The sequence below is a fragment of the Setaria italica genome, chromosome IX (genome assembly GCF_000263155.2).
Source record: "Setaria italica strain Yugu1 chromosome IX, Setaria_italica_v2.0, whole genome shotgun sequence".
In the NCBI taxonomy this organism is placed as follows: domain Eukaryota; kingdom Viridiplantae; phylum Streptophyta; class Magnoliopsida; order Poales; family Poaceae; genus Setaria; species Setaria italica.
Window position 1 is genome coordinate 8,733,392 of NC_028458.1, and position 16,278 is coordinate 8,749,669.

A 16,278-nucleotide genomic window follows, 5' to 3' on the forward strand; every position below is an offset into this window, starting at 1 on the left:
TTATAATCAAAATATTCCTTAGTTCCTCTGATGCAAAGATGAGCTGTTCAATGCTGACCATAATGGAATTACCCTGACTAGCCATCTCTTTCTCTGGGTGGTACATTCAAACATTCCTGACGGGGAACATTGTTATTATCTTGCGAAAGCTTAGTGCCATACCTGCAAAATTTAATTTGAATGAATTAAAACAGACAGCAAATTAACAAGGCTTACAGATACAGCAAGAACTACCTTGCTGACATTTCCTGGGCTGCAATCGACGGTCGAGGTGGCCATGCTGTTAGAAGTTAGAACCCTGCAACGACTGTGCTGCAGGAGCCACAGTCGGCGGGGGAGCCGAGACTCTCGGTGGCGCGGAGTACGCGGGCGGCGTCGGAGGTGCAGCCCTAGCGGTAGATGTTGCAGAGGCTCACGTCAGGGGCCTCCCTATCGCGGGAGGGGAGTGGTCGACGAGGTGCTCGGGCCCGGCGAGGTCCTGTAGTGGCGCGGTGGAGGAGGCTGGGAATTGTGATTGGGGAAAGCGGCGAGCGAGGAAGGGGAACGAGGAGGAGAGCTGGCCAGCTGATATGAGCTAGCCTGAGCCGACGCGAGGGCAAAGAAAACCACTCCTGAGCCGATGCCTCTTCCATGCTGTCCCCGTCCGATCTGCACGAAGCGCCACGCGGCAGAAATCAGAGCCAGGGCTGCACGGAGGGCTCTTTGCAGTCCTCCTGCACCGAATTTGCCATGCCAACATGACGAGGAGCAAAGGCGGCCGCCATTCAGTTTTCACCACCATCTTAGCCAATCTAATGCATTTTAGAGCGCTAGCTATAGTGTGGTGACTTTCAGGAGAGCCTTTTTCTGCCATGGTGAAGGCTGAAGACCGAAGGCTGTGTGCTGTTTCAGTTTCTGTATGGAAACACAGATGATACATGCGGGGAAGAACAGGTATGCTAGGCATGTATATATATGGGAACTTAACGTCGCACCTGCTGACTACCCATGCGTAACGTACTGGGCATTTGGGCCACTACGGGAAAGCTAAAAATTGTCGAGTGTTTTTTTCGAACACTCGGCAAACAAGCTCTTTGCCGAGTGCCAAGCCAAAAACACTCGGCAAACCCGCCTCTTTGCCGAGTGTCAAAAAAAACACTCGGCAAAGAGGGGGATTTGCCTAGTTGTTTTTTTCGACACTCGACAAAATAATAAGTTTTTTTTCTCTTTTCACCTTGAAAATTTTTCTACTCCCCACATACAACATTTGGTACTCCATGTTAAAATTTGGTACATTTTTGGATTTGTTTGCTATATTTAATTAATTAATTGCATTTCAAGGAATTTTTTTGTATATGTCAAATTTGAACTGCAAGTGATTCAAACTATAGAATAAAATGAGTAGAAAAATGATATTCATGCTATTTATCCAAGTTTGAGGTCATACCCATGAAATGAAAAGAAATTTTGAACATTTTGTTTAGGAAACACAACCATGAATGTGTGGCCAAATGATTTTTTAATTGTAAAAAAAGCATGCAAAATCTGAAAATCATGAGATTTGTCATGATGTGATGATATCATACGTGGAGGCTGCGGTAAAAAATTGAGAAGATTTCGCACATGTCGCCACATACGATGTTTACAAACTGAAACATCTCAGAAGAAGAATAGTAGTGTTGAGAAGGATTCGATAAGAATTAGAGTTAGAGTGACGGTCGAGTTATGTTTTGACTACAAAACTTTTTTGTATAGGCAACAGAGAACATATATTGTTTCATGTGGAATTTTTATAATTTTTTGAAATGTTAGATAATTTTAATGTATTAAGTGCAATTATAGAATTTTAATTGATATAAATTTAATTTGAATTATAACCGCATAAAATAATGGAATAATATGAGTAGAATAATAAATATATATTGTTGAGTGAATTTTAACTATCACCGCATAATATAATTGTTGGCGCTAGAAATCGGTCAACCGAATCCCAGCGACCGACACACGACCCGGGAGAATCTGCTTAGCTCCTGTTCGGGTGAATGCCCTGGTGCGATTCGCGCGGCGTGCCAGCCAATCTGACCTGTTGATTGGCAAGGAAGAACACGTGTCAAATTCAGTAACTACGATCGGCTAAGTTTCCGATCGAGAGAGCTTATCGGCAAATCGGCCGATTTACTGTGATGATGAAATCGGTTATAAGACAACACGATCCCTGTAGCTTTGTAGACAGAAAAATACTAAAGTAATCGGTACAAAGCGCGTAATAACAGCACTAGGAAAAGATCTAATCGGCAATGGATGGATCTAACAACAGAAAGTAATGAAAGCCGATACTACCGATTCCTAGCGGGATAACTGGTGATAAAAACTAGGAAAACGGGTAAAAACCTATTAATCTAGTTGATATCGATAACTGATGAATAAATCCAAACGAAACAACAGCGATGCGCCGGAAGTTAAAGCTTAGATATTACTCGATAAACGGAACTTACAGAATCGGCCGGAGATCAAGATGATGCAGCCCTGCCAACCCGTACGAACTCGTGAGAAGAAAAAGTGACGGCGAAGTCGCCTGCTCGAAAGTAAGTACGCAGAAGAAAGTAACTTGTTGTATTGATTGATTGTTGTGTTTACAGATTTACAAAGGTAGCTATTTATAGCCCCGTACAAATAATCTTCTTAACCGACTAGAACTCTATCTCTAATTCAAACAGAAAACAAATATCTACAAGCACAATCCATGCTAAACTAATTACCCCACGCTTCGTGGGCTGAATTCCACCTTATCCTTCCATCTTTCCAAGCCCATACAGGCCCATCCTAGTCCATCTGCCTGATCGGCCGATTTCTTATCGGCAAAGGGTTGCCGATTGGGCGCATTCACCCTGAAGCGAAGTAAAAGCTACCGACCGATTCCGCATTATAGCACCTTTTGACCGATTCCCAACCGTACTTCTTCGACTCCTTTCCTCCTTGGCACCGATTCTACCGATGACGAAATCCGGCGTCAACAATAATCAAATAATATCAGTAGAAACTGTTATGGAAAAGGTGGGAAAATGAAAAAAAATCTTTGCCGAGTGCCCAAATCTGGGACACTCGGCAAAGAAGGAGTTTGCCGAGTGTTATCCTTTTTACACTCGGCAAACTCCACACCACGGGACGCCGCCCGGCCGGCCGGCCACATTAACACCCGCCCCCCCACTCCCACCCACCCGCACCCAGTCACCCACGCGCCGCACCCCACCCCGCACCCACGTGCCGCCCTTCCCCTCCCTCTCCCGGCCGGCGGCGCCCCTTCCCCTCCCTCTCCAGCGCAGGCGGCGCCCTTCCCCTCCCTCTCCGGCGGGCGGCGCCCCTCCCCTCCCTCTCCTCCGGCGGGCGGCGTCCCTCCTCCAGCCCTTCCTCTCCCGGCCGGGCGGCGCCCCTTCCCCTCCCTCCCCGGCGGGCGGCGCCCCCTCCCGGCCCCGCTCCCCACCGGTGACATCTGGCGGCCGGGGCGGCAGTCCTCCCTCCCTCCCTCCGCCGTCGGTTAGATTCGGGCGGCTCGAGGGGAGGGTGCTCCGGAGGCGGCCAGATCCGGGCGGCGGCCGCGGATCAAGGGGAGGGAAGGGCCGGCGGCGCACCCCTGCCCCTCCCCCACCCTCTCCGGCGGATCCGGTGGTGCCGGCCCTTCCCTCGCCGGATCCGGCGGCGCCGGGGCCCTCTTCAGATCCGCGGCGGCGTGGGGGTGTGCTGGTGGTGGTCGGTGGTAATGGCGGCATGGGAGGTGGTGCTGGCGGAGCTGGCGGTGGTGGCGGCCGGTGGTGGTGGTGCTGGCGGAGCTGGCGGCCGGTGGTGGCGGCGGCGGCGGCGGAACTTTTTTTTTTTTTTTTTCAAAAATTGGATGCCGAGTGTTTTCTGGCCACTCGGCAAAGACTTTGCCGAGTGCGCGACACAAAACACTCGGCAAATCCGTGTTTGCCGACTCAAAATTTGCCGTGTGCCGTTTGCCGATTGTTACACTCGGCAAACGGTTCGCCGAGTGTATTTTGCTCTTCGTCGAGTGCCCCTGGCACTCGGCAATTTTCCTGTGTCCCGTAGTGGGCAACGAGCTGACGTCTCACTTGTAACATAGCTAATGCATGAAGCCTGGTGCTCCTAGCTATGGGTTTGGGGCATTTTGCACTATGTTTATGTGTAGCCGTGTATTCATGCATTTTCCACTTGCCAATATTTCTGTATAGTCCGTTCGATCTGATACGTTTTGTTCTGATCAAATGGCGAGACAGGGAGATGGTGTGTGATTGTAGCCAACCACAAGAAACATGCACGCACAAGATAAGAATGCTTTGTTTCCTAACTATTGACAAAGAAAAAAACATAATTTTTTTTACCGTTCAAACAAAATCCATCAGCTGATCGCCTTCTTCTAGCATGGCCCATGAATTCTTCCTCATCAATAACTGTCCTGTCTGTGAGTTCTTCATGTGACTGTCCTTGTCTCACTCGTCTTCGCTACTAGTCCAGGGACGGAATTAGCATGGATGGATCAGGGGGCAGAAAAATCAATTCATAGATCAGACGCTGGAATATGTAGTTTTACCTTTCGCTATCAACCACCCAGCCCTTGAAATCATCCTGTGTTCGCCTTTTTGTGTGCTTGATAGTATTCTTGATTTCTCTGGTCTTTTGATTCCGCCATGCTGCTAGCTAGGGTTCTTGTTTCACTTCGATACCCATATCTGGTCCTCTTCGCTGATTTCTCAGTCAGTCTTCATTTTGTAATCACTGCCCAGAAATCAAGACCTGCGCAAGCAGGAACAGTTGAAATGGTAATCTGTATCAGCTGCATCGATTAGGGTGCAGGAGCATGTGATTTCTCCTTAGGAAGAGCATCTTATGGGCTGGTCAAGCGATGGCGAGGACCGCGTACAACTACTGGCCGTTTCAGCATAAGGATGAGCAGGCGTGGCCACCATTCAGTTTCCACCACCATCTTATTCAAGCGTGTTTTGGATGGAAGGAACTCATGTGTGATTTAGGGTGGAGGTACGCTTGGCATCGACAATCTTGTTATTTATCAACACCAGCGCACGTTCATGGTTTCTGCATGAATATTATTGAACCATACCCTTAGTGCACTCTACCTGCTTGAGCAAGTTTGGTGTTTCCAATCTCTCATGGCATTCCACCTATCAAGAGCTAACTCCATGGGAATGAGCTAGCACTTCTAACATTTCTTTTTTTACAGTCCTTATTACAAGCTAAGTACAATCAATGGGAATGACCTTTCACAAGTACTCAAGTTATTCAGGGGACCGGTCTCTACAGGCCAACCGCTTGAAGAACATGGTAATGGTGGTTTTCATGGGATTTTTTTGCCATGGTATAAACACTGCGTATGAAAAATCGTACAGGGAGGGGTGAGAGACCGGTACCGCTGGGCATCGAGGAACTTATCAAAGTAACTTAGCTATTGTTCAGTTAACATGGCTAATGCATGGACACGTTGTTCTCACGGTTGCTGCATGAATATAAACCATACCGTGCGTTCCACACATTGGCAATTCTGGTGCTCCCCCGGGCATCTACTCTACTCTTCGGTGTTGCGGTGCCCGTCTACCTAGTACCTAGTGCCATCGTTTGCCAAATAAGAACTCACCCTAGAGCACATTCATTTTGAAATTGGCGCTTTAAATAAAATTGTTACTTTTCATTTACATCGGGTACGGATACTGTACGAGCTAGTCTGAAAGGAGAAACGACGATCAACTATAACTGTATAGGAGTATGCGTTTTAGTATTTGAGCTAGTATTATCTGAGCTATATTCCAATTAATGTACGTATGTTGTATTAGCAATAAGCTAAAATATAATACATGCAGACTGCAGTTGGAAGTGCTTAGAGATGACAGCCACACTGATCAGCTAGCAACTTAATCCGATCGAAATTCAACTAAGTTTACTAGTAATACAAAAGGATTGTTGAGCGTCGGGCTTAAGCATCATTCATATGCTCATATACAAAGCACTCGGCCCCCCACATATGCACTAAAAGGGGACGCTTATAAATTATTTTTTAGCAGTGATAATGATATTTGTTTAGTTATCAGCTGGTCATTGGCCAGATTTCTCTCATAGTACTCATCCCAACAAACGCCACACCAAATAGCCCTTACATTCCTAATTTTAGAATGGCATCGCTAGTCCATAGATGTTGTTGACAAGTATCTCGGAGTGTTGACAACCAGTGAAGTCAAACTTGGTGGTGGTTACACCATCTTGTGCCGCACATCTTCCTCAAGAATAGTGGGTGCCGGAAAGTGCACTCACTCCTTGCATTCCCGTTCTTCGCAATTCTCGTAATCATCATCGGCTATGTGTAAGTCTCGCCAAAGGCTGAAGAAAGGTTGGCCCTTCTAGTAACAGAGATGAGGATTGAGAGATTGTTGACTCAGGTCGGTTTTCTGGAGGGACAGGCACCATTCAGTTCCGCCACCATCGTAATCAAGTGCATTTCAGAGTGCTGGATAATGAAAGGGCGCGGCTGGCTGTGCATTTCAGAGTGCTGGATAATGAAAGGGCACGGCTGGCGGCTCCTATTGCACGTTGGAGGCAATGTAGGATGGTTTTCAAAAGAGGCTTTTCTGCCATGGTGAAGACTGAAAGCTGTGTGCTTCACAGTTTCTTTATGGAAATGCAGATGCTGCAACCCGGGGAAGAAAAGGTACGCTAGGCATATGGGAACTTAATAATGTACAAGCTAGCTAGCTGCTACGTTGTACTGACTACCCATACACAATGTGTGGGCAACGGCTCACCTAATAACATAACTGATGCATGGACTCGTTCATGCATCCCAGCTCGGCCCCTTGGCACTAATTCCGCGAACTCTAGTGCCCTCATTTTTAACCTGACGATGAACCCATGACGTACAAAGTCAAATTGAAGACGATCTGAAATACCCACGGTGGTTAATATATGATGTCTAAAGTTTAGATCGGTTAGTTAATAATAACTTCAAATGAAAATCCTAAAACTACCGAAATTGCAGATCTCGCCAAGAGTTACTATATTTATATAAAAAAAAACCATCCTCTTATGAAAAAGATATGATTTATCTTAGCTGGGAGCTTGTGACTCGACTCTGGATGACGTGGTAGGATGCCACGTGGAATAGGGCCAAGGCACTCTAGCATGGTGGATCTTGTCAAGCTAATAAATGCATGCGGCCATATAGTGTTTTTCTTTTGTTATGCCATGCAGCATGACATGACCAAAAGGTAAGTTTTAAAAATATATTCTCAGGTCAATTTAAAAAATAAAACATTAAATAAAAATGGTTGAAAGAAAAAAAATAAATTAGGTGCTCACATATATGGGCATTCTCCTCTATGTTTAGGTGTAGCCATGTGGTTGATTCTCAAGTATCAAGGTCTCAACAAAACTCAGGGCGAACGGTGCGCTGAAAATCGAAGGACCAGCACAAGACTCAGCGCTGCGCATCCGGCATCATTGCCCCAAGTGCACTGGCCCCCTCCGCTCTGCTTTGCTAGCGAGGCATATATTGAACTGCACATCTCGATCCAGGAACCAATTCGGACTCCATCTCCGACTCCCATGCGGACGATCAATTCGGAGGCCGACGTACACGCACATGTCGTAATGCCGATGCCCAAACCGGCCTCATCAGCATCTGTTTCTAGCAATTGCAGGGCCTCTGGCGCGTGTGCCCCTCGTTCCATCATCATCATCAGGCGACTTACGTGGATGTCCGAACTGCACTGCAGCTCACGTATTACTAACAACACTTAGAACAAGAAACTGTAGTATGATCAGCTGGAACAAAAGAAGACAAGTATTGCGCCGGGTACTTTTTAGAAAATCAAAGCATCTCTCGTTGGAAAAACGCATGTTAGCTAGTGATTTTGGATACTCGATACATTTTGAAATCCTTGGCACACGTGGCACAACGCAAATTTGGGCGAAATACAAAACATGACTCGTGGGTACTTGATTACAATAATATTGAGAGTAGTTTAAATCTATCCCTCAACAATGAAGTTGTGCGATCCGAGTCAAACGACGGAGCCCGTTTCCTTTCCTTGACAGCCTTGCATGACGCTTTGCGTCCTTCACCTTAGGAACACATGAATGGCTGTGTTGTTCGAACAAATCTGATTCTTTCATAGGCGTGTAGGCAGGTTGCAATTGAGGTGCACATGGACCGGCTCATAACTTATTCATTGACACTTTCTTCCTCCGGTTACCATATCAACATGATGAGGAGCAAAGGCAGCCACCATTCAGTTCTCACCAACATCTTAGCAAGTTGAAACTTGCAAGCTACTTTGGACTGGTCTCTACAGGCCCACCGTTTGATGAACATGCTAGCAACGGCATGGCTGCTAAATCATGTACCATGGTAACCACCGTGTATGGAAATAATGCTACACGGAGGAGAGAGACCGGTACCGCTGGGCAAATTTATTGTAACTTATAAGGTAACTTGCTAGCTATACTAGCCATGCATAATGCATGAACCGGGCAACTGCATGCTAATTAGTTAACACAGCTAATGCATGGGTACATTCAGGATTTCAGGGTTGCTGTGCATGAACAGAAAGCGTACCATGCGTTCCACCTTGGCATATATATGCCTGGTGCTCCCGGATCATTCTGCATGCTCTACACTTCAAGGTAGCCAACTAGAGAGAATTGTAGTATATGCGTCGTACCTAATCATCATTAATTTGCCAACGAAGAACTCACCCTAGAAGTCTAAAACACATCCATTTTGAAATTGGTGCTTTAAGAGAAGCTGGCACTTTTCGTTTGCACCGGAGATATATGTTGGACCCTATATATGCGGGTCTAGCAGCATATGTGCATTTTTAATTTACTCCCTCCGTTCGCTTTTGATAGGCATATTTTCAAATCTAAAAAATTCTCTTTTGATAGTCTTATTTTAGTCCAACTATCCATCCACTTAATGATTGTCTCAAGTCTGATGTGTGATTCTTCATTTTTCCAACCGAGATTGGCTACATGGGCATAAAGAAGTCTAGGCTTTATTGAGTTGCAATGCATCAACTAGTGGTGACTATTCCAAGTGATTATCCTATTAACAACCGATTTACATACATGCAACAATATTTTTTTTTACAAATTTGTAAATTAACAATTTTCAGACAACTCTCCAGTCCAACATGGTGTATATATAAAAGATGTATCTATCATATTGATTGCAATTTTTAATGTGTAAAGCGTGGCTCAAACCCTTCAATTCCCCCTCAGCTCCAGCCGTGCCAACAAGGAATACTGGGCTTGGGTCATGGGGCAAGACTGTGGATACCCTTCATACTATGCCCTCCTCTTTGGTGTTTTATACCTCTGTCCAAGAAAGGATGATATTTTAGTTTTGTTCTAACCAAATTATATTAAATTTAATCAAATTTATTATCAATATTTATAATACCAAATAAATTTCATTAGTTTATTTTCATAGTATATCTATTTTTGTCAAAATCTTAATACTCTTATCTACAAAATCAGGTCAAACTTAAGATAGTATGCATTATTCTTCGGCGCTGCTAGCACTCGGACGTCCGATGGAAAAATTTACATCGGACGCTTCGACGAAACATTAAAAATTACCTAGTGCAACATTAGCGGTCACTGTTTGCAGCATGAAAAAATAATATGTAAAAATGACTACGTCGTTCGACTCTGAGATAGAAAATTCTCGCCGCAATATGAATACTATGTTTCATGCAACATTCACTGTGAAATATGCAGAAACAATAGTCAACATCGATGCTTAACTATTGCAACATATGTCAACATATGTCGAGCGTTGATTTTTTTTAAGATTTCGGATGTCAGTTTTGTAGCATTACCGATTATTCTTTCTAGACGGAGGTATAGCATACAACACTCAAACAATTGTATGTTCCATATGTAATATACATTTATTTATAAACAATCTAATAAGCAATCCATTGCATGAACTGTCAGTTCCAAGCAATTAACCACTCATTTGCATACATGCAGTAATATTGTATACAAATTTGCAGTTAGCAGTATTCCGACAACTCTCCGGTCCAACATGGTGTATATATAAAAGTTGTATCTATCTCATGATGGTGATTTTTCATGGGCAACTTGCCCAGCTCTTGAATCTTTTTGCTGTTAAAATGATAAGCGACGACTCTTGATGATGATAAACGTAAAAAGACAATCTCTTTATACAGATGAAACCCAAATATTTGATTATACCCGTAGAAGCAGTTTGCATCCGGATCTTGAATTTCAACGGCATTATCATCGTCGGAGTCCCAATCTAAAATCTTTTCCACTATTGGTCCTTCGTTGTCTTCTTGGTCATAGTTATCATCTCGTGACATAATCCAGGGTCTATCAGTTTGAGCACGGTTCTTGATGAAATGCGCTATCATAGCTCGTGGGTGGATGATGTGCTTCAATACCCACTCTATCTTGCCACCAAATTCATCGAAGAACCAAACCTGGAGCTGATGTTGATCATCAAGTAATGCCAAATACACCCCACTCTTTGTCTCTTTGACTTCCCAAGATAAAGTTCAGTCCCATTAATACCCGCCGGGAATTTTATTACACTATTTAGATCCCACCCCCTTTAATCTCAATTTAATTTCGGCCCGGGAGAAAAGGGAGTGCGCCACGATAGGCTGGAATGGGGCGCACTTTACATGCCACCCTTTAGTCTCGGTTAAAACGGCTAGTTTCCGGGCACCAACAACGCCACACTTTACCCCCGGTTGGAACCACCAACCGATTCCTTGAGGAAACCACTAGCGGAGTACCAAGAGATTCAAGACATTCTACACTTGTAATTAATAATTCTGGACCTTTATCTCAATACAAAAGTGTGTTTCCTAAATTTTTGCCTAACACTATATCATTCATTATTTTAATCCGTAGGGCATGGAAACAATTCATCAAAAAACGACGCCAAGGTTACATGGGACACAGACTTCCCGGTACGTATGAAGTTTGCATATTTTTTACATTCTATATGACGAATATTTTATAACTTGTTTTTTCCTACTGAAGTGCTTAAGGTAGGAACAAGGGAATAATCTATGTGGGTACTATGTCTATGAGAACATGTACAGTTTTCTATCACACAAGGCTAGGTTGATGCTGCAGGAAAAACAGGAAGTACGTAATATAAAATAAAACTATTAATAATTAATTATTTTCTAGCTCCTTATATTTAATTGTTCGTGTAACATTATTCACTTTCAAATTACAGATGTATAATATTCGAGATAAGATCTTGGAGAAGAAAAGAATAGACACAATATACGAAAGTCTCGTAGGATTCCTAGTGGACGAGGTGATAAAAATCACAAGGAGAATTTCATTACGGTGGATGAAATTAAGAAGCACCGAGCAACACCTCGACAGGAAGACCTCGACGAAGATCCTAGAGTTATATAGCTAGATAGCTAGGAATTAATTGTACTATATATATACTAATCAAGAATTGTACATATACTAGCTAATTGTATAAGAATTGTATATATAAGTATGTAATAGTTAAATTGATTTGTTTAAATACTATATAGTTTGATTGATTTCATTAATTATAAAAAACTCTCAACTAACTAAAGGGGTACGTGTGCACGAAATTATAGGTGTCATGCATGTGCCTGCATGGCGCTGTATACACGCACTTTAGTTCCGGTTTGTTTTACAAACCATGACTAAAGAGGCGACCTTTAGTCCCGGTTTGTAACACCAACCAGGACTAAAGGGGTCTGTCCAGCGACTGGCGTGGCAGCCCCGTTAGTCCCGGTTGGTTTTACAAATCGGGACTAAAAGAGGGTCTTATATCCCAGTTCAGGGACTCGTGATAAAAGATCGCCCCCTTTTATCTCGACGGATTAATCCGGATGCATTTTCGGGAGATATGCACCCTACGAACCGGTACTAATACCGAGTTCTCTAGTAGTGTTACTTGGTACTTGTCATTTGACAAAGTTATTCTGCAATATAATACAATAAAATCATTAACAATAGGTTAGTAAATCATACTTCGAATGGTCAAAAGAAAATTCTAAGTAAAAAAAGCTTTAGGAATCAAGTGACTCCCGCACCTCATGATAAAATCAGCGGTGCAATGCACATACAGTGCTTCGTGCCAGTAGGTAGCGTGGCCCATAGATGCCCGCACGTTGGCAGTGGTCTCCAAGGGCCCCCCTTCACGGACAAATGGCCTCTCCTCCCATCTTCTTGTTTCAGGTGAGTAGACACGCATCATGTATACTGACGGCGGCCATCCTGAACCCTTCGATACCTTGCCCTTGTAATCAAGAGGATTCTTCATCGAAAGTACCTTGTAGTGCGGCGATGACGTGGGGTCGAAGACAAGGTACACGTCGTAGAAGCCGCCGGATCCCTCGTCAGCCCCCTCAGGCGAGGTCGTCGACGGGCAGGGCGGCAGGCGCGCCCACTGCCTTGTCGCCGGGTTGACGACGACGTGTTCTTCGAGAAGCAAGAGATGACCGTTGCAGCAATCCTCGATGTCCGGGGTGTTGTAGTGCTTCTCCATCCTCACGTAGCTTTCGAGCTTGCCGGCGATCTTGCGCGTCATGGACGGCCGGGCGAAGAATTCCGGGGCCGCTTCCGGCTGGTTCGTGACGACGAACATGCCCCCCCGGCCCCAGCGAGATGGGGAGGAGGTCCGCGCGCAGTTTGCAGCGCGCGTCGACGACGGCGCGCCAGTCCCTGCACACGCAGCGAGACACGGCGAGGCTGCGCGGCGCGAGGCGGGCTAGCGCGTCCGCGAGCACGTCGTCCGGAAGCGACCCGGGCGGGCCCTCCATCCCGTCCGTCCTTACTCCGTTCCTTGCTCGCATCCTGATGGGGTTTCGGCACGATTCACACGCGTACGGTAAATAGAAGGATGGGTCAGATTCCGTTCGGTTTCGGCCCCGGTCCACACGCGTACGCCGATCGAGTTCGAACAGCGCGACAAAACGTGGGAAGAGTCCAACAGAAATCAAAACTGAGTACGAAAGATTTTGCAGGGAGCAGTTGCAACAAACTAGTAATTCGCAGCAGTGCAGCACGCGATGCGTGATAACTGATAAATTAAAGGCCGCTCTTTAATTGTTTGAGATGAGTTTTTTTTAAACTGAAGGTCCGGTAGAGATTGCCGGGTTTGTATTAATTAATAGATCTTTAATTTATCAGTTATCACGCATCTCAAACAATTAAAGGCTTTTAATTTAATTTATCAGTTATTGGGCCGGTCTGAATACTGGGGCCGAGTGTGTGCGTATGTGAGCCTGTGTTGCAGCTCTGTAAGCGCATATAAGCGTGTTGTTTCGGATGGTGAATGGGCAACTAACTGAATCGGTTATCGCCAGCTGTTCTGTTCTTCCTGTTCTTGGTTCTCCTTCCCTCTTCTTCCTCTGATTCATCCACCATTTCTCTGGTTCTTCCCACAAATCCGTCTTCGTTGCGGTCAAGCTTACCAGGACCGGAACATGACGTCGATGGCTTCGTATCTCGCCTCGGCGAGGGACGCCGCGGATGCTACCGCTAGCAGTAGCACGAGCAGCGCCGCCGCCATGTCCTGCGGCAGGGAAAAGAGGACCGGCCAACCACGCGCGGACATGCAGGGTGTCCTCGCCTTGTGCTTCTTGGTAGTGGTGACTGGTGAGCGGGGGTTTTGAGTTGGACTTGGAGTGGAGGCCAAAAGCTAAGATGTGTGTATAACTGCTAGTGCTAGGGAGTGTGTTTGAAGGAGCCATCCCCATCGAGTGCGAGGCAGCCACAGTTATCAGCCATTGGCCTACCCAAATAGCAGTATCGTGGTGACGTAGGGGTGGGACTCCACTTCACCTTGAAGATGCTAGCAAGCTCCACCATTCGAAGCACGCCGGCCACCGCTCGCCGCCCGAAGGTGTCACTGAGAAGCAGCAGCAGGCAAGAGCCATGTAGAAGAAAACACAGCTGGGAGGAGAGGGAAGAAGTGATTCATGATTCTCTTGCCGGATAAGAAGCAATTCATGGTGCTTTTGCTGGAGACGGTAGGGTATCGGTGAGCTGGTCACCAGTGGAGCTCTTCCAAAAGGGGATGGCGAGGGGTGTACTGCTCCCGTATGGAATGCGAGGGGCCAGAGCTCCTCGCCCATGAAAAGGATGGGTAGAATCAGAGGTGGCTATTGGATGATCTCACTTAAGAGAGGCAGAGGCAGAGGCAGCCATGGTCACTGACGGAGCTCTAGTGCAGGGGAACAGGGGGGACGGGAGGAAGACGACGAGGCAGTCGAAGAGGCGGCGCTCGATTCTTCAAGCGGCGGCGATACCGGGGAGGCGGGGAAGCGATAACAACTGTCGATGGGGGTAATCGGATATGAGTAGCCTGGTATTGGATTACGCGGTATCCTGATTACTGGTTGTGTCGAAACAAACGTATTTAACGGGATTTGTTAACTTCCGCGATCTGATCACGGTACAAATCTCCCAACCAAACGCTATCTAAAGTGTGTTTCCCAGCAGCACAAATGTGAGAAAGATTTGCAGTTCCTGGATGCATTTGTGTGGTCAAATAAGATGCCCTATGTTCCAATTAACGGGCATGAATGTGAGCAAACAGTATAGGCTCTATCAGCATTATTTGTGTGAAGCTGTAGTGATTGCTTTTAGTATCACCACATCACGCGGTACACAAGTAAAGATAGATGTTTTCTTCATGCCTTCTGCACTCTGCACAGTCCCACAGTCCAAGATGCTCTGCAACTGTCCGCTGCCAACTGAAGAGCGCATGACGGGCACGCGCCACTGCTGCGGACGGCGGGAATCAACTAACTGCTCAGGCGCCGGCCTCCGCCTCACCGCCTGGGTTGGTTAGATAAGATCAGCCTGTGTCCGTAGCAGCGGCGGAGCCAAGATTTGAGCGTTCGGTATTCCAAAAAAAAATATATATCCAACTATCCAAATGTGAAAAGATGTACAGTAGCATGATTTCAAAATGTATACCGTTAAAACTAAAGATGTCTCAACAAATTAAGCCATCTCAGGCTCATTTCCTGCTATTCTACTACCATCAGCTTAACTCTCATTAGTTAACAAGCCGCATTCAATCTACATCTTGTGCCTTTGCAGCTCTCCCACAAATATTTTGAATCAATCGATTGTCAAAGCTCTACAGTATGCATAAAAATTGAACATATACGCATACGTACTGAATAATATTATACTAAGTAACAACATGAGTTGTGCAAGGAAATTAGAATCGAAATTTCGCGCAGCATGAGGTGCGCAAAGTTGCTCAACGGTCAACACCCTTCCGGCTCCTGTACGTACGCTGGTCGCTGCTTCCTGCTCCTAGGGTGCTAGGCTCATTTTCATGCTTGAACGACTCGTGTGACGTTCAGCGCTCGCTGGGCTCGAGCCTCCAGCGCTTTGAGCTCACATCTGGCATGCTACGCTAAAGCTCGCAAGTCTCACTCTCACCTGCTCGCCGGCAGCAGGCCACTGCAGGCATGCCTCCTTGGGGATAGAGGTTGGGGAGAAATTATGAGGGACCAAGGAGAGGCAGGGAGGACCGGAGGTTTGCCCATATGCTCGTAATAGACGGACAGAGAAGCGAAATAAGTTGCTCAGTTAGAAGCATACACAGGTATACGTGCTATATACTCAGTTTTTTGGCACAAGAGTTGGGTATCCCTGGGAACACCCAGCCATCGTGGTGGCGGTCCGTAGCCGAGTTGCTATGGTGTGATTGCTTCATGTGGTTTGATTGGAGGTTGAGGCATGGCACACATGTAATATTCAAAGAGGAACGTTTGGATTTCAATGTAGAAAGGAACTGCACCACTTGGAAATCAACGGTCCATGCATGTCATATCCAACTATATCTTTGGACAGAAACATGGGCACAAGAACGAAATTTCCAAGCATGACCAAAATACAAAAGACTCTGTTAGATGTTGACATGAATTTTCAATATCAATAGTAAAATGTACCTACAAGAAAGTCATCTATGATGCCGATCAATAATTTCAGTGTTCATTCAATGTACAAACATCTCAACAGTAATGGTGTTAATAAAGTCAGACAAGAGACTTGGCAAATGAAAAACCATTAAAGATCAAGATTCTTATGTGGTATATAAAAAGAATAATATTACCAATGAATAATTTAGCCAGGAGAATTGGTATGGTAACAAATACTGCAGCTTTTTTAGTTTTGTGGAAACCATTAACTATTTTTTTCAAGTATTTTTATGCTAAATTCCTTTGACGGGCTTTACAC

General features: G+C 45.5%; 1 pseudogene; it reads right to left on the reverse strand.

Moving 5' to 3' along the window:
• Positions 1-10,040: 10,040 nt before the first annotated feature.
• LOC111258422 lies at positions 10,041-13,588 on the reverse strand (annotated as a pseudogene).
• Between the last annotated feature and the right edge of the window lie 2,690 nt (positions 13,589-16,278).